This window comes from Balaenoptera ricei, chromosome 10, assembly GCF_028023285.1.
Source record: "Balaenoptera ricei isolate mBalRic1 chromosome 10, mBalRic1.hap2, whole genome shotgun sequence".
Lineage (NCBI taxonomy): Eukaryota > Metazoa > Chordata > Mammalia > Artiodactyla > Balaenopteridae > Balaenoptera > Balaenoptera ricei.
In genome coordinates, this window is record NC_082648.1 from 71,119,703 (window position 1) to 71,132,385 (window position 12,683).

A 12,683-nucleotide genomic window follows, 5' to 3' on the forward strand; every position below is an offset into this window, starting at 1 on the left:
TGACTGAGAGCTGCAGGATAAATGATTCCCAGTGCTCACAAAGGATGGGAAGATATTCCACTTCCAATGAGTCTGAGAAGAGAGACTTAAAATTACCTGGACATTCAGAAGAAATGCCAGAGGAAATACAGAACAACAACAGAAATGATTAGAAAAATAGCAAACACATAGATCATAAATTTAAAGCAACCATGTCAATAATTACATTAAATGCAAATAACCCAAACACTCCAATTAAAAGACACTTTGCCAGATTGGATAAAAATGCAACTATGTGCTGTCTACAAGAAATACGCATAAATTATAAAGACGCAAAAAGGTTAAAAGTTAAAACGTGAAAATATATACTATGCAAATACTAATCATAAGGTAGCTGAAGTATTCTATATTAAAAGCTAAAAGAGCAAACTTCATAACAAGAGGTATTAACGGAGTAAGGAGAGACATTTAATAACAGAAAAGGGATCAGTTTATCAAAAAGATGTGGCAATACAATACTTGTGTGCAATAATTATAGAGTTTCAAATGCATGGCACAAAAAAATGACAAAGAAATAGAGAAATCTACAAGTATAGTTAAAGATGTCAACATTTCTCTCTCAGTAATTGATAGAACAAGTAGACAGAAGATCAGAATAAATATAGAAGACCTGAACAATACTCTCAACTTCCATCTGCCAGGGATTGAAAAGCCCCTATACGAAGCTCCAACTGACAAGGAGGAGCTTCTGTGCCTGCATATTGGTTGAATGTACCTGTGGAGGCTGTGTTGTTCCCAGGGTCTGTCTGGAAAGGCTAAGTGCAAATCTCATAGTACATAGGAATTGATGTCCCATAGTGGTAGATTTTGGTCAAGGGAAGACAGATGGGAAGGAGTCAGTATATACATTGATTAGCTTGTCTCTTTCCCAATATCCCAGACTGTTTAAGGTGCCTTAGTATGTACAGGACTGATCAATATGTTCCTTGTGAAACTCAGTAATGGCCAGCTCAGTAATGCAGCCCTATGTAATTACTCTCCCATCTTTTGAATCTCATTTTCTTATTCCCTTCACATTTTCTCTAAAATTGCACAGCACCTCTCCACAATGTTATCATTTAAGTTTTTACCTTAGTTTCTGTGTTCTAGATGAACCGAACTAAGAAAACAGAAGAGGAGTATTTTTTGAGTATTTTTTTCCTACCCCTCCTACCATGGGTGTGATATGAAAATATGATTGTAAAATGTCACCTTGAGTCTGCTCCTGTCTGAGACCTAAGAAGCTTCCATGTGTTGCTCTCCTTTATTTTTGTTATGTCAATGTAAATAGCAAATTATGTGGTTACATATCTTCATTGTTTGGCTACTTCTTGTTCAGCTGAACTATTTGATAGAAAATGCACAATTCAGGAACCTTGAATGGGAAAAGCACTTTTGCCCGTTGTGTAGTTAGTAAGGGTTCAGAGAAATCTGGGCAGCCTGGTACTTGGATTGCTCTCCTTGTCCTCTTCATGCTAAAGAGTCTTAGTTCTGGAGTCTCCGTAATGTATGTTGTGCCTGGACTTCCCTTTAAAAACTGGCCCCACTTGCCCAATACATGGCCATAGGTCTTATTCAGATAATTTTTTGTACCACTTCTGGTTTTCTTTTCATTTTGTCATCTCTTTGACTTACGACCTCTCATATCTCTTGTTTAAAACCATGAATTTAAGACTGAACACCAGAGAATAGCATACTTATTGAATTGTATGTAATGGTACTTCCTGGACTATTCTAAAACTGGGGCCCTGAATATAAAACTAAGCATTAAACATGAGTTATCTCTGTAAAAGAGAGAAAACTGACTCATATTACTTTTGAAAGCACAGACATATTTTTACCTCTATGATCACCTTTAAGACATGTAGGCCAATGCTAATATAACCTGTCACATAATAACTTTGTCATTTTTACCATAATATGTACAATCAATAAAGAATTGAATTTCATTTTCTGAATCATACCTTGGACTCATTCTGCCTTAAAAGAATCTTGAGTTTTTGGGAGCATGACTGTATCATAACTCTAGAAAATTTTCTATTAGAGTTTATGACACACTGTAATGAGAAAAACAAAGACTATTTCAGGTATATTAAAACCATTCCAGCATTGTTGATGATACCATTTCAATCTGTTTGATTTATTTGAAGCTTGTAGTTTAACCTTTTTCAGGACAATATACCACTACAGTGTTCATATACATAGAATATTAGCATTTAGTTAGTGGCAGTGAAGTAGATTTATAGCATGGAAAATATCCCAACTGATAACAAATAATAGACAAAGGAGATTAGATATAGATGTTTAAATTTTATGAAGTTTTTCATTTTAAAACTTGGACTGATTTTAGAAAATATTAAAAATGTTACTAAGGGTGCTCTATAACTTTCAGGCTTTGGTTTAAAAATAAAGCTTTTTGTTTGTTTGTTTTTTAATGATATCTAATAGAAGTGGATTAAGTCTTAAGTTTATTAAGACTTGGCCCCCTAAAATTCAAATAATATATATTTTCTCTTTTACAAATATGTATTTATTCAATCACTTTAGCATATAGTAAAGAATTTAATTAATATTTCTGACTTCTATTCTTTTAACGTCATCAAGAAGTTTGAGTGTAATCAACTCCGAGTTATGAGTAATCTTGATATGTGAGGAGTATAATGTAAGAAGAGAGGACAGCAATAGGAAATAGGATAAAGATACAATTAACTCAGCACAACTCCCTTCCTTATTTTATATGAATTTTAATGATATATAGTATTTTCATTACATTTTCTTAAAAACATATTTTGAGATAATTGTAAATTCACATGCAGTTGCAATAAATAATACAAAAATATCCCATATGCCCTGAACCATTTCTCCAATGGTAATATCTTGCACAACAATATTAAAACCAGGAAATGGACATTGATAAAATCTACCAAACTTATTCAGATTTCACTAGTTTTATATACACTCCTTTGTATGTATGTAGTTTAGTTCTACAGGTTTCTCCCCACTATCTGAAAGTAGAACATTCCTATGAAACCTTTTGTAAGCCGAAATGGTGTAAATCGAAGAAGCAGTTACCTTATGACACATCTTGCTTAACTGATGCACAAGATAAATTGAGATAAAACACAGATGCTCACAGACACAGTTCGATGCTATGGTGGCTTGATGCTGAGATGTTGAGTGCAGTTCCCTGGGAAGAAGCTTGACGGTGCCATTTTCAGCTGTTGGGGCTCCCCACTGCCTCTATAATGGCTTCCTGCAAGACAAACACGGAACACTATTTTGGGTTTTTGCCTTTTTTCATAAAAGCAAAAATCTTCTTTCGATTTCTTCAGCATTAGTTTTTTTTTTTTTTTTTTTTTTTTGCCACGCTGCACAGAATGTGGGACCTTAGTTCCCCAACCAGGGATCAAACCTGTTCCCCCTGCCATGGAAGCATGGTGTCTTAACCACTGAACTGCCATGGAGGACCTCCTGGATTTCTTCTGGTTAGCAAAAACTCGTCCTAATGCAGGTCCTTGGAAAAGCGAAGTGGCATAAAGCAAAGTTAAAAAGTGGGGGATATGTGTATACATTTTATTCCATGTGTTTCTTTTATCAAGATAACAGTCAAGATACAGAACAGTCCTATCACAGAGATCCTTCATGCTACACCTTTATAGACCTGGCCACCTTCCTCCCTGTTCTCCACCCTCCAATCCTTGGCAACCACTAATATTTTCTCCATTTCTATAATTTTGTCATTTCTAGAATGCTATATAAATGGAATTATACAGTATATAACCTTTTGAGATTGTTCATTTTTCACTCATCGTAACTCATTTGTGATCCATCTAAGTTTTGTGTATTATTAGTTTGCTCCTTCATATTGCTGAGTAGAATTTCTCTGTATGGATGCACCACAATTTGTTTAATCATTCACCTGCTGAAGAACATTTCAGTTGTTTCCCGTTTTGGGCTATTATGAATAAAGCTGCTATGAACATTTATATACAGATCACTTTCTGGGACAAATGCCAGTGCAAATGTTGTGCAGTTGTTGGCTCTTTTGGTAAGCCTATATTTACTTTTATAAGAAACTGTCATGTTATTTTCCAGAGTAGCTGTACAAATTTACTTTCGTATCAGCAATGGATGTATGATCCAGTTTCTCTACATTATCACTAGTATTTGATGCTATCACCATTTTAAAATTTTCACCATTTTGGTAGGTGTGTAGTGATATGCTATTGTGGTTAAGTTATGCTTCTCTGATGGGTAATGATCTTGAACATCTTTCCATGTGATTATTTGTCATCCGTATGTGTATCATCTTCAGTGAAATGCCCCTTCATGTCTTATGGCCGTTTTCTAATTAGATTACCTGATTTTTAATTGTTGAGTTTGAGAGTTGTTATATATACTATATGGTATTTCACTGTCTGATAGATGGTTTGAAAATATTTTCTGTCAATTTATAGCTTGTTTTTTAATCCTCTGAACAGGGCCTTTTGTACAGTATGTAATTTTAATTTTGATAAGATACAATTTATAAAATTTTCCTTTTATGGATTGTGCTTTTGGTATCAAGTCTAAGAACTCTTCTTATTTTTAGGTTCTGAAAGATATTCTTTTTTATGTTGTAAAAGTTTAAAATTTTTATGTTTTACATTTAAGTTCAGGATTTTTATATAACGTGTGAGGCTTTGGTTTTTAAAAACACTGTAGGTTTGGTTTATATTTTTACTTCAATTATTTAATTTTAATGAAGTGTTAAAAATTTCCAATGGGAAGGGATTTTAATTTTTTTATTAATTTCTAGATTTATCATAAGGTGATCAGAGAATGACATTTACAACATTTTTACTTATGCACCTTAATTTTCTTTATGATGCAATATATTTGGCCAATTTTGTGATTGCTCAAAGTATACACAGCTAAGAAATGGCATAATATGAATGAAATACTAAAAAGCTGGTCTCTAAAGTCTGCTGTTAACCATTGTACTATGCTGCATATTCAAGAAACCAAGGATATACTGCTCAACTATTAAAAAGAATGAGTTGTACTATTTATTTATCAGTCATCATTATCCAATTAGTTAGAGTAATATCTATTTTATGCTGCTATGCAAGCAAAATTAAAAGGAGAAAATGATGTATATGAAGTGGTCTCATTTTTATGTAATGTGAAAGCATATCTATGTCTGCCTGCTTGAGCAGAAAAAATAGTTTTAAAGATATATATCTTTAAATAAAATTTATATTTCTTTAAATAAAGATCTATATATATGTGTATAGATATATGTCTCAAAGAGTAAACATGGCTTACTTTGTTGAGTGGTGGAGTTGGGGATTGGAGGATAAGAGGAGAAGTCTGTTAACTTTTTCTTTATAAATTTCCTCATTTAGCTGTATTATATTTATCAACTATTATTTGGTAATTTAAGAAAAATAAGCTGGAAAAAATTTTTGGCTATTTTTCTCTGATTTATTTAAAATCATAAAAATAAATGGTTTACACATATTTTTGTAGACTCAATTTAGCACACGAAAATGGTCTTATTTATTAAAAAAATAAAAATAAAAAAACAAGGGTCTGATTAAGTAAAAAAAAAAAAATTATGTAGTCTAGAATGATAGACTTTGAACCCCCTCTCTTTCACTTTACTCTGTCAAGTATGTCAGTTCCACATTAAATTATATCATGTGCTTTGTTTTACAATTAAAATAAATTACCTGTGTTTGTAGAATAATTAAAGTTTGCCAAGGATATGTGATTCATAAATTTAGAGTTATTTCAATTAAAAACTACCATTTGATTGTGGTTCCTGAAAACATACACATCAACACCTGGTAAACGTTTAGGGAGAAATACCTTGATAACATTTAAATCATTGATTTAAATTAATTTCTTTCAAAGATATTATGCTTTCAACTAATACCTGGAAGTGTCACTCAGTGGTGGGTGGCCATCCTGGTGATTATTACTGTTGGAAATATACTAAGAATAAAGACAAAGTAGTAGTTCATCACTTAGCAGCAATTTTTCTATTAAGAAAAGGTTGAAATTGACAGTTAATTCATGAAACTTTGAATCCCCTGAATGGAATTGATATTTGGAAGGGATTTCAGTTTGACTTCATCAACTTAATTTGGATTCAAAAAGAGGTATCATCTTGTCTTTACCCAAGTTTATTTCAAGTCAGAATCTCAGACCAGACTTCCAGTCATGCCATCAATTGTTACCTCTTGCAGTTACTCTGGGAAATATTTATTTTCTATATTTAGTGTGTCTTTATTTCTTAGTTTGATAATATATATTTAAATAACAGTTATCTTAAATATTAGCTCAGGAAATATAATAAATGTCAATTTACAAAATCACATTGATGATTATCTTATAATTTAAAATGTTTCTAATATTAAAAAAACTAATTAGCACAACTCTTATTTTATTCTATTTTATTTTATGTCTAACTGACATAACTTACATAATTGTGTAAGTTACAGTTGTAAAATATGTTGATTTGATAGGTTTATATATTGCAGTATGATTGCCAACATTGTATAACTAACATCTCTATCACATCACATAATTATCATTTATTTTTTATGGGGAGAACAATTAGAATCTAGTCTCTTAGCAACTTGAAGTTTATAATATAGCATTGTCGACTATAATCTCTATTTTGTTTTTTGAAGTATTTTCTTATTTTAAAAGTTATTTTAATGCAAATATTAATCTTTTAACCATTTTAACTGAAATTAGAAATTTGGGCTAAGATTTCGTTTGTAATCAAGCGTAGTTTGTCTTTTTGTGTTGAACGGTATTTCTGTGTTTCGTGAGTAATGGAATGGCTGTGAAATAAATCTAAATTCCTATATCTTTATTGTATAACAGGACTGGGTTATTAGCATAGTTATGTCATAATATTTTTAGGGAATGACAGTTTTTTATGTTACTAAATTTAATTTTCCTACATTAAATGTGTAAAACTATGTGTGTAAAGGGATGGAGTTCTCTAATCACAATGCAACTCAAACTGGAAGAATAAGCAATAAATGGAGAGTAGTATGGCACTCATACTTGAGCTTTAGCATGTTGTAATTCCAAAGATTTAGATAATTCTTCTGGCAATCTATTTCTGTGTAGTAAATTAACCCAACGTGGTGGCTTTAAACAACATTAATTTTATTATATCTCACAGGAATTCAGGCATGGTTAGGATGAACAATTATTCTGCTTCATATAATGTCAACTGGGGTCACTTGGTGATAACTTGCTGGCAGCTGGCCTGAGGTGGAGGGTTCAAGATGGTTAAAATCACATACTAAGCGCTTTGGCAGTAGTGGCTGGAAGCGGGGGTCAGCTAGGCCCCTCTCCCACTCCATGTATTTTCAGGGTGTCTCAAGTTTTCTGTGTATTAGAGAAGCTGGACTTCTCATATGGCAGCTTAGAGTGTCCAGCAAACAAGACACAGCTGCCATTACTCTTAAAATGTAGGTCTGGAACTGGTACAGTGTCTTATCCATCTTACTTTATTAATCAAGGAGGTAACAGATGGTCTTAAAAGTAGGGTGCTACATCAGTGTGTTTTAATATATAACAAACCAGTTGCTTAAACATAATTTTTTCATAATCACTCACACATCTTTGGGGCCCCTCAATGTCTGCTGATATGGGCTAGGCTCAGAAGAGGCAACTCAGCAGCTCTGCTTCAGCTATCTCTCATCTTCCTCTTTGGATCATGGGTTAGCCAGTCATGGTTCAGACACTGAGAGTTTAATCATTGTCAGAGCAGAAAGTAAACTCCCTTCTCTTGAGTTATACAGAAGTGTTTATTGTGGCCAGAATTCAATATTATTAGTTTTTTTTATAGTTTCAATTAAAATTTAAATTTTGAGTTTCAATTTAAAATTGGGCTGACTTTTTAAAAGACTTTATTTTTTAGAGCAGTTTGGGTTGACTTTTAATCATGATACATATTTATTTTACAAAAGCTCAAACTATTGAAAATATTGAGAAGGAAATTTTTTAAAAAATGCTCATAATTAAACCACTTTGTTTCTTTTTAAATGAACCAAACATTTCATATAAATTAAAAGCTTTCATTAGTTAAAGAAAGTGCAGCACAGGGAGATTCATTTATTTATCAGGAGACTAGACTTAAAAACTTCTAAAGAAGAAAACATAAAAATTAAGTTTCATTGTTCTCAAATAGAGGCACAAGCTTCACCCAGTTTATGGAGCAGGTGGAAGGCGTTAAGATCAGATTAGAACCAATGGATTATAAAGTAAAGGCAACATTAAACTTGTTTTATTGTTTCTGATCCCTCATTTACAGAAGATTACATTTCATAAAAGACTTAACTGCCTTTTATGGTGGGAATGTTTTAACACATTTATTTGTAAGGCTTGTAAGGATTTATAAACATTATGTTTTAATTGTTGTTGTAAGACTGATGTGCTATGGCTGCTGCTTTCCACTGCTTTAGTTCAATAAATCTCCATGTTCATATCCTCCAGACTTTTGATTGGCCATTTCAATATACAAGCCAGGATTTTCTTCCTGACCTTGTGTAGGAAGGAGGAACAAAGGCATGGAACATATTCAATAATTAATGTTTTCTGGTATTCAATATATGGTATAGATACTTCAAAAAACCTTTACGATGTGAATATTGATCAACTATGAAAATTGAGACATACCATTTTAAACTTTTAATTTTAGGGATTTTAATATTTTTAGCATACTTTTAAATATTTAGTAGTGATTATTTTTGCATTATTATTTCACATATACTAACTTACTCATTAATACACTGACAATAAATTAACTTTTAAAACAATTAGTGAATTAAAATGTTAACATGTTAAGTTACTGTATAAAAACAAAGCTGAATTTACAATATCTTGATAATTTTAAGTTAGAACATGGAATAAAATACACATGTTGACTGTATGCAGGTTATCAATGAATAGTTCTCCTATGACTCTCCCTCAAAACCATCCAGACTATCCTACTATTGATATTTTCGTGAAAGGTATTTAGCCCAGGTCAATAAAATTAAATTGGAAGCAGTTTGTTTTGAGTATAGTATTTGGAGTGTAATACTATGTTAAAAATGATTAAAGAAGACAGTTTAGATGATACAAACAAACTTTATTTAATACATTGTGAAATGGACAGTCTCCTTTAGGAGAACTGCAAATGGGGCAGAAGGCAGCAAGCTCTTATAAGAGAAGTAAAGAACAAGGATGAGAAAAATAGAAAATATCTAAGTGGCTGTTACCACATAGTCAACTTTGGGGTGAGAAGACCCTGAGTTGGCCTGGCATTTGGGGATTGGTTGACTGGATATACCGTGTTTCTGGTCAAGCAGAGCATTTACAGGGACACACAAATTATCTAAATTTTGGTTTGTTGACATAGTACCCAGGCAAAAGAAGCTCCATCTTAGGCACAGGAAATTATTTCAACTACTATCGTTGGGTATATCATGAGACAAATCACCTACCATGTAACATTTCATCTTAGTTCACTGACCATGTATGCACCTGATTTTGTTCAATCAACACATTTTTATTAATCACCTGCTATGTGCCTCATGCATAAAGAAAAATGTATGATCATAAGGCAATAAAAGATTCTGGTAAATAAAACAGCCAGCCATATAAGAGAAATATTTGGAAAGCTAAAATTGAAAGCTGGTAATTTAGCTGAAGAGAAAAGCGATTCTCTGGATTTGTTCACACAGAATCCCCTAAGCAGGACTGTAGGGCTTGGGCAGAAAAGCAACTTTACAAAGATGGCATTGATAATTATGGATTGACTATCTTGGTTCATAGAAATAATCTTTAAGCAGAGTCAATCACAACAGTAAAATGACGGATTTTACTGCCTGAATTCAATAGAGATTATTGAGAGGGTGTGATTTTTATACTGGTAAATTCTGTAAAATATGAGCCTTTGGAAATTGAGGACTTTGTCTAGATGGTTCCTTGCCTCCCTGTTAGCTTCAAAGTAATGTTTTTAACTGTAGAAAATGTGTTATCTTTGCTTCTAAAAAAATTTGCACATAATTTTTTTGGTAACCATCTCTAAGAAGAAAAGAAAATTGACTATCATTATAGGAAGTTAATTTATTTTTAGAAAGTTAATTTATTTTTAGGATGAAAATAGTTTTGAAATCATGTATTTCATTAAACCCTGCCCCAAAGAACATGTTGTTAAGAGAAGTTTTACACTCTTTCTCACAATTCTTTTATTATTTTGCCAGGCTAAAGAAGATTAGATGCATTCATACCTACAGCTTTAGATGGAATTCCCTTCATTTATTTGAATCTCTTGAAACTTCTTTTGTAAATGATAATCCAAGTCCAGTTAACAAAACAATCTTAGATCATCTAATAGCATGTGGCTTAAAGTAGTGAGAAACAATCCTGTAGTACATTGCTACACATGACATTCAGGTTTGAGCTACTACAAAGGCCTCCTAACAGAATGAAGCATAAATCAGCGCAAGCTGTGGAAACAATAGTTTTCCAAATATTGTGCTCTAGTGTCGACAGAGCGCCATAACACGAAAACATAACAGAGTCAGGATCAGACCACACTCAGGTTTTCAAAGGAAAATATACAGTGCTGCACAGCACAGATGCCACCCCTCTCCTCCCGGTATACACACATCTGTCGCAGTTCTGAAGTAGGTCTGTTTGGCTCAGAGGAGGCAGTGATGGCACTGCCATTAACTGTTTGATTTCAGTGAAGCTCAAGCTAGAGATTTTAGGAGGATTTCTGGAGTGCCATTTGCTGAGACTTGTTTCTTACTGATACCTTGCCACTCTTTTCTGATGTTTACGTGGGGCCAGTTTAAAAAGATATTGCCACTTAGACTTTCTTTTAATAGTCTTCAGTGGCAACAGTGCCCACAATACATAGACAAAAATACTTTTTTTTTTTTGTTTTTACAAGACATTCTGTAGTAGTTAACATATTTGTATTTGTAACTCAAGATAGAATGGTCTGGATGCAGTAAATTCATTGCTGCCCTCTAGGCCCCAACCATAAAAAGACATAGTCAAACTTGTCCCTCTCCTCTGCCTTTCCCTCCAATGTGCTGATCATGAGGTGTATTTATTGTCTAGGATATAAGGCGTAGGAGATTTTACAGATTTTCATCATGGTGTTTTATACATTTTTACAAGCTTACTTAAGTACAATATTTTTATCAAAAAATAATAATAATGCTGAGACTTTCAGAGGCTACAGTGCAATCAGATGATCAGTTTAGGCCCCAGTCTTTGAAGAAGCAGTGCAGTTGGGGCAGGGGTGAGGGTAGGGGGGCAGATGATCGATCTAAATTTTGGTGCTAAGAGAGCATCACGAGCCTTTATACAGATAGTTAGCTTTTAACCTTCGATTTTAATTACGTATGTGTGTCAGAAATTTGATTTTAAATGTACCTCTTATAATTCCTGCTTATTAAATTGACTTTGGATGTGTATTACTGTGTGCCTGTTTATGTTGAGGGGCAAAAAGACCAAGAAAAATGTGGCTCAGACTCAGTGTCCCCCTAAGGATTACCCCAGTGGTGAGTGCTCCAACAGAAGGAGGAATAGGAGCTCTAAAAATTCTGAAATTTTTCTCAAGCATATGTATATATTTATTTCATATATAATATCATATATATAATATTATATATATATTCAGCAGTTAGTAATAACTGACATCTATAGTACACTTATAATGTGCCAGGTACCATGCTAAGATTGTTACACATATATCTCAATCTTTGAACAAGCTTTAAGAAGTAGATACCATAAAAAAATCCCAATTTACAGATGAATAAATCAAAGCACAAATAGTTTGCCCAAGATTACACATGCATTAAAGTTGTAATTAAGAATTAGACAATCGACCTTGGAGGTTGCTTTTTAAATATGGTAGTTGCTTTTTAAACCTGCAATCATGTGGTAAGCCATGCAGAAGCACTCATAATTTGCTTAAATGATTTTTAAGTTTAATGTTGTTAAAAGACATTATCTCTTAATAACTTACACTTCCATAGTGTTTAGTACTCTAGGCTGCAAGTGACAAAAATCTCTGGGAGATACATATGGTTTTAATTTTATTATATTGTTTTATTAATAAATTGATAAATAGTATTCATTATACTAATTATTCATTATACTGATAAGTATAAATAATAAATAGTATTATTGTATTATAATGACACAGAGGATATCTCATGAAACTCAAGGTCACAGAAATAGACTGGAAACAAGGTCTGAAGCACAGAGCTTTGAATAGAGAGGGCAAGATCCAAATAATTCAGAGCAGAGAATTGAAAAGAATATTTGCTGACAACCTATATTTTCTCCCTACTAAGAGATGAGATATGAATTCTTTCTGACCAAGAGTTTTAAAGAGGATGGCAAAAGATAAGAGAATCTAGATGATGATGTACAGAGGGATTATATGTGAGAGATTTGTGAGGTAAGCAGCAGATTCTTCAGGGGAGACCTCAGAGAAGAGGAGAAAATTTCCCAAGATTTATCCTGAAAAGAGAGCAAGACTCTTACAGATTGAGCAGTTATTGACCAAGATTGAATTTCCAAAAGGAAGTGGCTCTGAATAATCTTGAATTGCATAGATTGTGATTATCTATTAAAAATTACAGAAG